General features: G+C 43.4%; 1 long non-coding RNA gene and 1 pseudogene across 1 annotated transcript in view; one reads left to right on the top strand and one right to left on the bottom strand.

The window, feature by feature from the left end:
• Positions 1 to 11,366, top strand: part of LOC123597321 — a 14,320-nt gene extending 2,954 nt beyond the window's left edge. The window contains exon 2 of the long non-coding RNA XR_006712074.1: positions 10,810 to 11,366. This is a non-coding gene — a long non-coding RNA (uncharacterized LOC123597321). The remainder of the gene's footprint in view (positions 1 to 10,809) is intronic.
• On the bottom strand, positions 2,320 to 3,178 carry LOC123597320 (annotated as a pseudogene).

Here is an 11,366-nt window from a genome sequence, read left to right as displayed (position 1 = left end):
TCCCCCTGGCTTCTCTATCCCTGCACTACCCAGCTACCCCAAGGGGCCCTCTCCTAGGGTTCCAGGAAAGAAAGCAAAGGGTGTCTGGGGACCATGTGTACCCATTCCACATGGAAATAATTCTAAGGCTTTTGGGGGCCAAGTATAATTGCAACAGGACAAGGGATAGAGGCCCTGCCGGCCTGCCAGGCCTGTCGGGAACCCCCGTGGGTGGTGCTGTTCCTGTCCCCTGCCCTGTCTTGACTCACACCAGCTAAGCCCAGACCTACCCAGGACTGGGGCTGGACTCCTTGGTTCCATAGCATCAAGAGAACTTGGATGGCCTCCAGGCAAGTTATGGCCTTGGCCTCTTTGAAGCTCTTTACCTGCACTTGGTCACAAGTAGGGACAGCACCCATTGCAAACCCAGCTGTACGGGTTTTGGGAGCCAGTAGTAGTTCTAGAATTCCTTACAGAAGGGGCTTGGAGTGGCCATCTGAAAGGGGAGAGTAGGCCTGGAAACAGGTATAGAGCTAAGTTTTAGGTCAATCGTATTAACATTTTCTAACCATGCTTTAATTTCCACTCCACATAAAATTAGGAGAAGTTCATTGCCCAGATCAAAGAATAGGAGTATCTAAGAAGGGTGGTGTTTTTTTTTTTTTTTTTAACATTTTATTTATTATTGAGAGACAGACAAAGCAGGAGAGGGCAGAGACAGAGGGAGACACAGAATCTGAAGCAGGCTCCAGGTTCTGAGCTGTCAGCACAGAGCCCAACGCAGGGCTCGAACTCACAAACCGTGAGATCGTGACCTCAGCCGAAGTCGGAGGCTTAACTGACTGAGCCACTCAGGCGCCCCTCTGAGAGAGGTGTTTTGAGTGGTGGTGGAGATTGTCAAGGGCCAAAGCCCTCCCCCCACCCCAAGCCTTTCCTCTGTGATGGGAGCCACCCACAGTCCCTCTGTTAGAGCTCAGATGCCATCAACTCACTTCTTCACTCAGCGAATAGTTACTCGTAGTAACAGCTAACTTTTTTTTTTTTAATTTTTTTTTCAACGTTTATTTATTTTTTTTGGGACAGAGAGAGACAGAGCATGAACGGGGGAGGGGCAGAGAGAGAGGGAGACACAGTATCGGAAACAGGCTCCAGGCTCTGAGCCATCAGCCCAGAGCCCGACGCGGGGCTCGAACTCACGGACCGCGAGATCGTGACCTGGCTGAAGTCGGACGCTTAACCGACTGCACCACCCAGGCGCCCCGACAGCTAACTCTTATTAAGCTCTTTGCACGTGCCAGACCCTGTGCCAAATGCATGGTTTGAATTATTTCATGCAATCCTCACCACAAGGTAGGTTTTTGCTGCCCATATTTTACTGATGAGGGCACCTGAGCTCACGGAGATCAGAAGGGGAGATCTCAAACCCGAGTCTGTTTGCCTCCATCTGAATGAATCGTGCGCTCTGGTCTGTGCCAGAACTCACGGAGAACCGGCATAATGGACCAGTGTTGGGGTGGGGGGCAGTTCTTGGCATCAGACCAGACAGTTTGAATCCTTCTTCTGCCTCTTATTACCAGTTGTGCATCTAGGCAGGATGGCTCATCACTCGGGGCCCCTCTATCCTCCTTATACAAGGGGCGGGAGTGGATCCCCCTTGTATAAGTACCCACTATGGTGGATCATGGTGCCTGGAATCCCATTCTGCTCAAGAAGGTTTCCCGTTTCTTTCACTGTGGCTCCTGTGGGGGAGACCATCTGGTGGGCTGTTAGTCACTGTGTTCCACTGCCTGGTAGCTGTAGGCAGTTGGCACAGGGTAGCCAGTCAGACCTCGCTTTCCAGCTGAGCAGTGGGAGCCGATGGTTTCTCCCGCCATGGTTCCTCATCTAGGAGGATCTGATTCTTGCTGACAGCTAGACTGCCCCCTGGGTAGAGAAAGCTTACTTGTAAAGTGAAGCCATGTGGAAAAAAGCAGAGTTGAGAGATGGAGGCGGGGTGGGGGGGGGGGACACCCTGATTTTTCTCTGGGTGTCTGGATTTGGCCATGAACACACTTCCAGACTTCCTTTCAACTGAACCAATAAATTCGCTTCTTGCGTAAGCTTGGTTGAGTTTTGTTTCTGGCAATCCCATGGCCTCTAGACTAACATACTACTTCCTAGGGTTGTTGTAAAAAGTCAATGTAAATCAATGGTAATCAATGTAAAGCAAGGTAATCAACGTAAAACTCCTAGTACATTGACTGGCACATAGTAAGTGCTCAACTAGTGTTGGTTCATATTATCACGAGGACTGTGTGCCGGGCCCTGTGCAGGGCGCTAGGGAATGGGAGGTGAGCGAGACTTGGAAACTGCCTTGGAGGACCTCGCGGTCCAGGGAGGGAGACAGACAAGTCAGTGGACAGGTGTAAAGCACCCTAACACATGAGTAGATACTGGGGCCCGTGGCCATACTGAATACCTGTTGTCTGGAGGGAGTGGTGGATAGGTGGGTTGGAGAAAGCTTCCCAAATGACAGGAGACTAAGAGGAATACTTTTTTTTTTTTTTTTTTTACACACAAGTGGATCAGTCTATTAAGTAGGAAGTGGAGAAAGTGAACAGAAGTATGCACAAACAGAAGTATGCAACACCCAAACTGAACCGAATCTGAGGTTCCTGAAAAAACGTGTCAGTTACACAATTGGCCACCTCTTCCCAGACTGACTCATGGACTTACTTGTCAGGGAAGATGAGGGAATAAGTCAGGTGGCAGGACTGGTGGTTGCTCCTGGGGCTGGGAATGATCTCTGGGGAACTTTCAAGGAGGCCAGGTCTCGGGCTCAGGATCCAGACCTCATAGCAGATGCAGCCAGACCCAGCAAAATGGTTGCGACTGTGAAGCCCTGGGCCGTGATCTGGGTGTGCGTCATGAGCTGAGAGCCGGGACTCTGGCCGCATAGGTTAGGGCAGCCACCGCGCCCAGGCAGCCTATGGGTACCACTGGGTTCTCGTGTCTTGTGAAGGAACTTTTCCTCAAAGCTCTCTGGAGTGCTGCAGACAGTGGGGTTTAAGCCCTCAATGACTGGGGGCTGTGATGGTTCAAAGGGCACCTCGGGAGTCACAGGGCCGGGAGCCGTCATGTCCCTGGCAACAGCTTTAGGAGAAAAAAAAAATCGAGACTCAGAGGAGTATTAAGTGATGGGTGATGTTCACAGTGGACAAAGTAGGTGTGATGGGTTGAATTGTGTTGCCCCAAATGGAGGTGTTAAAATCCTAACCTCCAGCATCTCAGAATGTGACTGTCCTTGGAAATAACGTCACTGGAGATGTAGTTAGTTAAGATAAGGCCACAGGGAAGTAGGGTGGGCCCCTAATCCCAGATGACTGGTTTCCTTATAAGAAGATGATCATGTGAACACACAGAGGCTTGGGAGAACACCCTGTACAAATGGAGGCAGAGTTGGAATGGTGCAGTGACAGGCCAAGGACTGCCAAGGACCGCTGGTCATCACCAGAAAGCAGGGGAACAGAGTCTCTCTCACAGGCCTGCAAAGGAACCAAACCTCTCAACCCCTTGATTTTGTACCCTTAGCCTCTAGAGCTGTGAGAGAATAAACTTTTGTTGTTCAAGCAGCCCCGTTTGTGGTCCTTTGTTGGGGCAACCCTAGGAAACCTAATATAGTGAGCATAGCAGGTGCTGTCAGTGCTAAACCCCCTTTGCCACCTCAGCTGTTGCCTCCAGCTTTAGTGGGCGGTTCCTGGACATGCCCATGGCTTCCTGCCTTAAGCGTACCCTGGGCACAGGAGTGGGCTCAGTCCATGCATAGGGTAGACCAGAAATGTAGGGCAACTAACACCCTCCCCCACAGGCATTAGGTATCCATAATACATCACAATTTCCTAAAATCAGTAGAAAATGGCAAGCATCCTGTAATATTTTCATTTATAATAAGAAATATGGGGGCATCTGGGTGACTCAGTCATTTCAGTGTCCGACTTCGGCTCAGGTCATGATCTCGCAGTTCACGAGTTCGAGCCCCACATCGGGCTCTGTGCTGAAAGCTCGGAGCTGGACCCTGCCTCAGATTCTGTGTGCGTGTCTCTCTCTGCCTCTCCCCTACTAGTACTCTGTCTCTCTCTCTCTCTCTTAAAAAAAGTAAGAAATATTAATTTGGTGTTTTGGGCACAAGGCACAGAGCTCCAGAAACCCTTGGAATTTCCTAAGTGATGAGAGGTGTCTTTGGTTACGTTAATGAGGTGACTTTTGGACCCTACCCAAGGATGAGGGCTGCATGCCAGGGGACCAACCTCACAACTGGACAGTTGAAACTTTCAGTCCTACCCCTTGACTTCCAGGGAAAGGAGAGGGGCTGGAGGCTGAATCAGTCACTAATGTCCAATTATTTAATCAAGCTATATAATGAAGTGTCCATAAACACCCAAAAGGAAGGAGTTTGGAGAGCTTCCGAGATGGTGAACACGTGGAGACTCACCTGGAGAGGACATGGAAGTCCCACGTCCCTTCCTCATACCTTGTCCTGGGTATCTCTTTCATCTGGCTGTATCCTTTCATAATAAATTGGTGATCTAGTAAGTTAACTATTTCTCTGAGTTCTGTGAGCTGCTCTAGCAAATCAGTGGAACCTACAGAGGGGTCATTGGAACCTTCCATCTATAGCTGGTTGGTCAGAAGTACAGGTGACAATCTGGACTTGCAACTGTTGCCTGAAATTGGGAGGGCAGGGTGCTGTCCTGTAATACTGGGCCCTTAACCTGTAATCTGGAACCTGGAACCTGGAATCTGATGCGATCTCCAGGCAGAGAGTGCCAGAATTGAGCTGAATTGCAGGACGCCCAACTGGAGTCTGAGAATTGCTTGTTGTTGGATGTGTGGGGAACACCCCATCCTCAGTGTTGGAACTGGGTGCACACATCCACATATGTCCTAATAGTATAGTAGGCAAAAGACTTGATCAGGTATTTTACAGAAGAAATAGGGATAGAAAGAACTTCTGTCCAAATCTTCACGTCTTCAAAGTTAGCCGCACACAAAAAAATTAAAGAGTTTTGTTCAGTTAAAGACTTCATAGACAAAGCTGGCAGAAGATTGAAAAATGGGAGGGAAAATATTTTCAAAGGCTAGAACGACAGCAAACAAACAGTATAGTGATTATGTAAGGAGCTCATGGCAAATCAACAAGGACAGGAAAGTCTATAGAGAGATGGGCAAAGGATATCAATAGGCAATTTGCAGAAAGGAAAATACAAATGACCAAGGAGGTATTTGCTCAACCTCCTTAGAGTCACAGAAATGAAATTAAGACAACGAGATGTTACTTTATACCTATCAGAATGGCAAAGAGAGAGAGAGAGAGAGAGAGAAAAGCAGGATGGTGATAGGCATTGGTAAGGATAAGGGGAGACTGGAACTCTTATGTGCCACTGCTGGGATTGCAAATTAGTAAGGCCTTTCAGAGAGAAATGTAGCAGGACTTAGTGAAATCAGGTACGTGGATCCTTAAAAGGATTTGTATAAGAATGTTTTCTAAAAAGTGTCAGAGTTTCACTTTTCACTTTTAAGTCTTTCATTCATCTGGAATTAATTTTTATTAATTCTTGTGTAAGGTAGGGGTCCAATTTAATTTTTTGCATAGGGATATCCAATGATCCCAGGACCACTAATTGAATGTTCCTTCCTCTCCCAAATGATCCACAATGCCAGCTATGTCAAATTGCAAATTTATATGAGTGGAAATCGTTTTGTCTCTAATACTTTCTATTGGTGAACATTTCATTCTTACACCCATATCATACCTGTCTTTATTATTATAATGTTATAATAGGTATTGATTTCTAGAGGCCAAATATTCCTACCTTTTCCTTTTCCTTCATGCCTTTGTATTTCTGTATAACTTTTAGAATCAGTTTTTCAATTATTGTCTGAAAACTCTCTTCTCTAGCCTCTGCATGAATTTGTATAAGGTTGGAATAGTCTATTCTTTGATGTTTTGGAAGAATTTTCCTGTCAAACCATCCTGAGTCTCATGTTTTCTTTTAAAAAATTAAACTATTGGGGCGCCTGGGTGGCGCAGTCGGTTAAGCATCCAACTTCAGCCAGGTCACGATCTCACGGTCCGTGAGTTCGAGCCCCGCGTCAGGCTCTGGGCTGATGGCTCAGAGCCTGGAGCCTGTTTCCGATTCTGTGTCTCCCTCTCTCTCTGCCCCTCCCCCGTTCATGCTCTGTCTCTCTCTGTCCCAAAAATAAATAAACGTTGAAAAAAAAATAAAAAAAAATTAAACTATTAATTTAATTTATTTAAAAAAATTTTTTTAATGTTTATTTATTTTTGAGAGAGAGAGAGAGACTGAGCACGAACGGGGGAGAGGCAGAGAAAGAGAGGGAGACACAGAATCCGAAGCAGGCTCCAGACTCTGAGCTGTCAGCACAGAGTCTGACGTGGGGCTCAAACTCATGAACTGTGAGATCACGACCTGAGCTGCAGTTGGACACTTAACCAACTGAGCCACCCAGGCGCCCCAAATTTCTTTAAATGTTGTACAGCTATTTGCGTTTTCTATTGCTTCTTGCTCTGTTGTGTCAGTTTTAGTAAACCAGTTGTGTGTGTGTGTTCAGAAATTTTTATTTATTTATTTTTTAAGTTTATTTATTTACTTTGAGAGAGAGAGAGCATGCAGGAGGGGCAGAAAGAGAGGGAAAGAGAATCCCAAGCAGGGTCTGCACTGTCAGTGTGCTTGAACCCACGAACTGTGAGGTCATGACCTGAGCTGAAACCAAGAGTCAGATGCTTGGCTGACTGAGCCACTCAGGTGCCCCGTGTGTGTGTGTTTTATTAAAGAACTTCATCTAAATTTTCAAAATCGTTGGCCTAAAGTTATATATAGTATTCTATTATTTTTTAAAAATGTCTATTTACTATTTCTGAGAGAGAGAGAGAGAGAGAGAGAGAGAGAGAGAGAGAGAATGTGAGCAGGGGAGGGGCAGAGAGAAAGGGAGAGAGAGAATCCCAAGCAGACTCCGTGCTGTCAGCACAGAGCCTGACATGGGGCACCAACTCATGAACTGTGAGATCATGACCTGAGCTGAAATCAAGAGTCAGATGCTTAATCAGCTGAGCCACCCAGGCGTCCCTATGGTAGTCTATTATTTTCTTTGAAATTTCTGATATGTTATCAATCTTTGTGACTTAGCAAATGGTTGATCTTTGTGTATGTTCCATAGGTACAGAAAAATTTGTGCATTTTCGACATATGTTGGACATAAAGTTCTGTATGATATTTTGAACTTGTTAATCAGGGTATTCAAAACACTTTACCTTTTTGTTTGTATCTAATTGACTTGTTAAAATCTCTATTTATTGTATATACATTATACATACATGTATATACATGTTATTTTATATATGCATATTTTCTCATGTATTCCTATTAGTTTTTGCTTTATATTTTTTATTACTTTTTAAATTTTATTTCCAGTATAGTTAACATGCAGTGTTATATTAGTTTCAGGTGCACAATACAGTGATTCAACAATTCTATACATTTCTCAGTGCTCATCATGATAAATGTACTCTTTTTTTTATTTCTTTTTTTTTTAAGTTTATTTATTTATTTTGACAGACAGAGAGACCACGAGTGAGGGAGCAGAAGAGAGAGAGGGAGAGAGAGAGAATCCCAAGCAGGCTCCGTACTGTGAGTGCAGAGCCCGATGCGGGGCTCGATATCATGAATTGTGAGATCAGGACCTGAGCTGAAATCAAGAATCAGATGCCTAACTGACTGAGCCACCCAAGAGCCTAAAAAGATCTTATTTTTTTTAAAGTAATCTCTACTCAGTTTCTATTTTTTGAATACATATTGTTAGGTGCATGTATGTTTGTGATCATTATATCATTTTGATTTATCAATTAGTTTATTTATATAGAGTGTTCCTTTTGTTTCTCACAATTAAAAAAATTTCTTTTTCTGAAATTAATGCTAATAACCTGGGAATCCCTTTATTTTATGAGTTCTTAACCTTTGTTTGCCATAGATCTCTTTGGCAGCCTAGTGAGACCTATGAACCTTTTTCAAAATAATGGGTTTTTTAAATGCGTGGAATTATAATGCAAACCAATTGTATTGAAATAGTTATCAGAATAGTTAAAATATTTGTGACAAGGTATGTATTTTTTTTAATTTATTTATTTTTTTTATAAATTTACATCCAAATTAGTTAGCATATACTGCAACAATGATTTCAGGAGTAGATTCCTTAATGCCCCTTACCCATTTAGCCCATCCCCCCTCCCACAACCCCTCCAGCAACCGTCTGTTTGTTCTCCATATTCAAGAGTCTCTTATGTTTTGTCCCCCTCCCTGTTTTTATATTCTTTTTGCTTCCCTTCCCTTGTGTTCATCTGTTTTGTATCTTAAAGTCCTCATATGAGTGAAGTCATATGATATTTGTCTTTCTCTGACTAATTTCACTTAGCATAATACCCTCTAGTTCCATCCACGTAGTTGTAAATGGCAAGATTTCATTCTTTTTGATTGCTGAGTAATACTCCATTGTACATATATTCCACATCTTCTTTATCCATTCATCCATCGATGGACATTTGGGCTCTTTCCACACTTTGGCTATTGTTGATAGTGTTGCTAGAAACATGGAGGTGCACGTGTCCCTTCGAAACATCACACCTGTATCCCTTGGATAAATACCTAGTAGTGCAATTGCTGGGTCGTAGGGTAGTTCTATTTTTAGTTTTTTGAGGAACCTCCGTACTGTTTTCCAGAGTGGCTGCACCAGCTTGAATTCTCAGACAAGGTATGTATATTTAAAAATTATTTTAGAGACAGAGCGCACATGAGTGGGGGAGAGGGACAGAAGGAGAAAGAATCCCAGACAGGCTCCACACTCAATGCAGGACTGATACGGGGATCCCACGACCCTGAGATCACGACCTGAGCCAAAATCAAGAGTCAGACACTCAACTGACTGAGCTACCCAAGGGCCCCTATCTAGTTTTTTATTAATGTATTAAATAGCAAGATCTAACAGTTGGCTATCAACAATAGCCAAAGTATGGAAAGAGCACAAATGTCCATCGATGGATGAATGGATAAAGAAGATGTGGAATATATGTTAAGTTGGCTTAACAAATACTGTGATTTTGAAGTAGTGATAGGAGTAAAAGATATTTTAGGATACTATGATAAGGTGATATGAAAATATTTATGATTTACATTGGTGACAAAATCACAGATGCACCAATATTTCTGTGATTTGTTGTCTGCATTTATAAATAACAGGAATGCTAAGTTTTAGTTAGAGGTTAGTGAAAATAAAGGCATATTTTTTCCTTCCAAGTTCATAGTCTCCTTGGATTTTATTCAGTGACTCACTGAGAGTTCAATGGCCCTAAGACAAGAACCCCTGCCTTATTCTTAATCTTTTGGTCCTTTGTTGTAAATGAATCCATTATAAATGACATATTAATGGTCACTTAAAAAACTCTTCTGAAAGTCTCTGTCTTTTGATCAGATACTTCAGTCCATTTATACTTATTGTAATTATTGCCATGTTTTAGATTTTCCTCTGACATCTTATTCATTATCTATATTTATTCATATATATTCATTATATATATAATGAATAAGATGTCTATATATATATATATATGTTAGAATTAGGTTTAACTTATATTTATTTATTTATTTATTTATTTATTTATTTATTTAAACGTTTATTTATTTTTCAGACAGAGAGAGACACAGCATGAACAGGGGAGGGGCAGAGAGAGAGGGAGACACAGAATCAGAAGCAGGCTCCAGGCTCCGAGCCATCAGCCCAGAGCCCGACGCGGGGCTCGAACTCGTGGACCGCGAGACCGTGACCTGAGCTGAAGTCGGACACTCAACCGACTGAGCCACCCAGGCGCCCCTAGGTTTAACTTATATTTAAAAAAAACACCAAATAATGGTTTAAATAGCATACAATTTTATCATTCTTTTAGTCTAGAACCCCACAGTCATCAGGGACCCAGTTTCCACCTTCTTAGCTTGTAGTTTCCATCTTCAAGTTCATCTTATGACCCAAGATGGCTAATTGGAGCGTTAGCATTTATAAACTCATTCTGAGCAGCAGGAAGAATGGTAGAAGAGTAAAAAGGGTGCATCTCTACTTACATTTCATTAGCCAGAGCTTAGTGATGTGGTCTCACCTAATAGAAAGGGAAGCTGGGAAACGCTCTCTTTCAGATGCATACGTGGATGGCATGAACAAAATCAGGGTTATTTTACTAAGGAAGAAGAGGACAGTTGATATTGAGTGAATAATAGCAATCTCTGCCTAAGTCTCACCACAGTTGAGGATCCAACTGTCAGCCGCAGCTCTAAGCCTTCAATATGGTACCTGATCTGGAGAAGACCAGCCTGCCATCTGGTGGCAGGTTGGTTACATTGGAATCCTTTCATTATGGAGGCGGGATTAATTTGCCCTTCCTAAAAAGGGCGTTTATTCTGGCTATGGGTTTGCATTCTCTGCCACCAACATCATTTGTAGATTTACTGAATGTCTTACACAATCATGGTAGTCCAGATAACATTGGTTCTGACCAGAGACCTCATTTTCCAGCAAAAGTAGTAAAGAAAGTGATATGTAAGCATGAGATTTACTGGTCTTATTCACTGGTCTTATGCTCTTATTACCAGAATCATTTTGCTTTATGGGTTGGTGAATTGACTAGTATCCACCAGAAGGCAACCTTGTATGAATCTGAAGTGCTGGCCTAAAGTTGGCATATGTTGTGAGTCAGTAACCAACGCAAGATGATATTTCTCTCTCTTCCAGAATTCATGGATCAGGGAATCTGGAGCTGGATAACTTCGAAAATCTTTGCTCTCCAAGACCTTGGGCTCTGCTAATTTAGAGGTCTACATATGCTCAGGAAGAATGTTTCCACCAGAGCAAATCACAGAGATCCCACTTATTTGGAAACTGAGACCAATTTCAGACTGGCCATTTCAGACTCCACATGCCCTGGATGAACAGGGGAAAAAAAAGCAAGGGGTCAGGGGGTTGTTCTGTGTTGGCTGGAGTGACTGATTCTGGTTGTCAAGGGGGAAATATAGTTGCTGCTGCATAGTGGGGACAGGGAGACGTGTGTCTCTGGATCCCCTGAAATCCTCTGGGGTGCTTTCTAATTCCAAGGCTGGTGGTAAAAGTCAATGGAAGAGGACAGCAAACCAGAATGAGCAGGACCACTGTGGGCTCAGATTCCTCCTGAATGAAGCTCAGATCATCCTATGAGGTAAAAACCCTGACTACACGAGGTGTTGCTGAAGGCAAAGGGAATGTGGAATAAATAGTACAGGAAAGATGTTATAAATGCCTCATCACCTGTGACA

Source organism: Leopardus geoffroyi, chromosome C1, assembly GCF_018350155.1.
Source record: "Leopardus geoffroyi isolate Oge1 chromosome C1, O.geoffroyi_Oge1_pat1.0, whole genome shotgun sequence".
NCBI classification, from domain to species: Eukaryota; Metazoa; Chordata; class Mammalia; order Carnivora; family Felidae; genus Leopardus; species Leopardus geoffroyi.
Note: the sequence above shows the minus strand (reverse complement) of the source record. Positions and strands in the feature narration are given on the sequence as shown.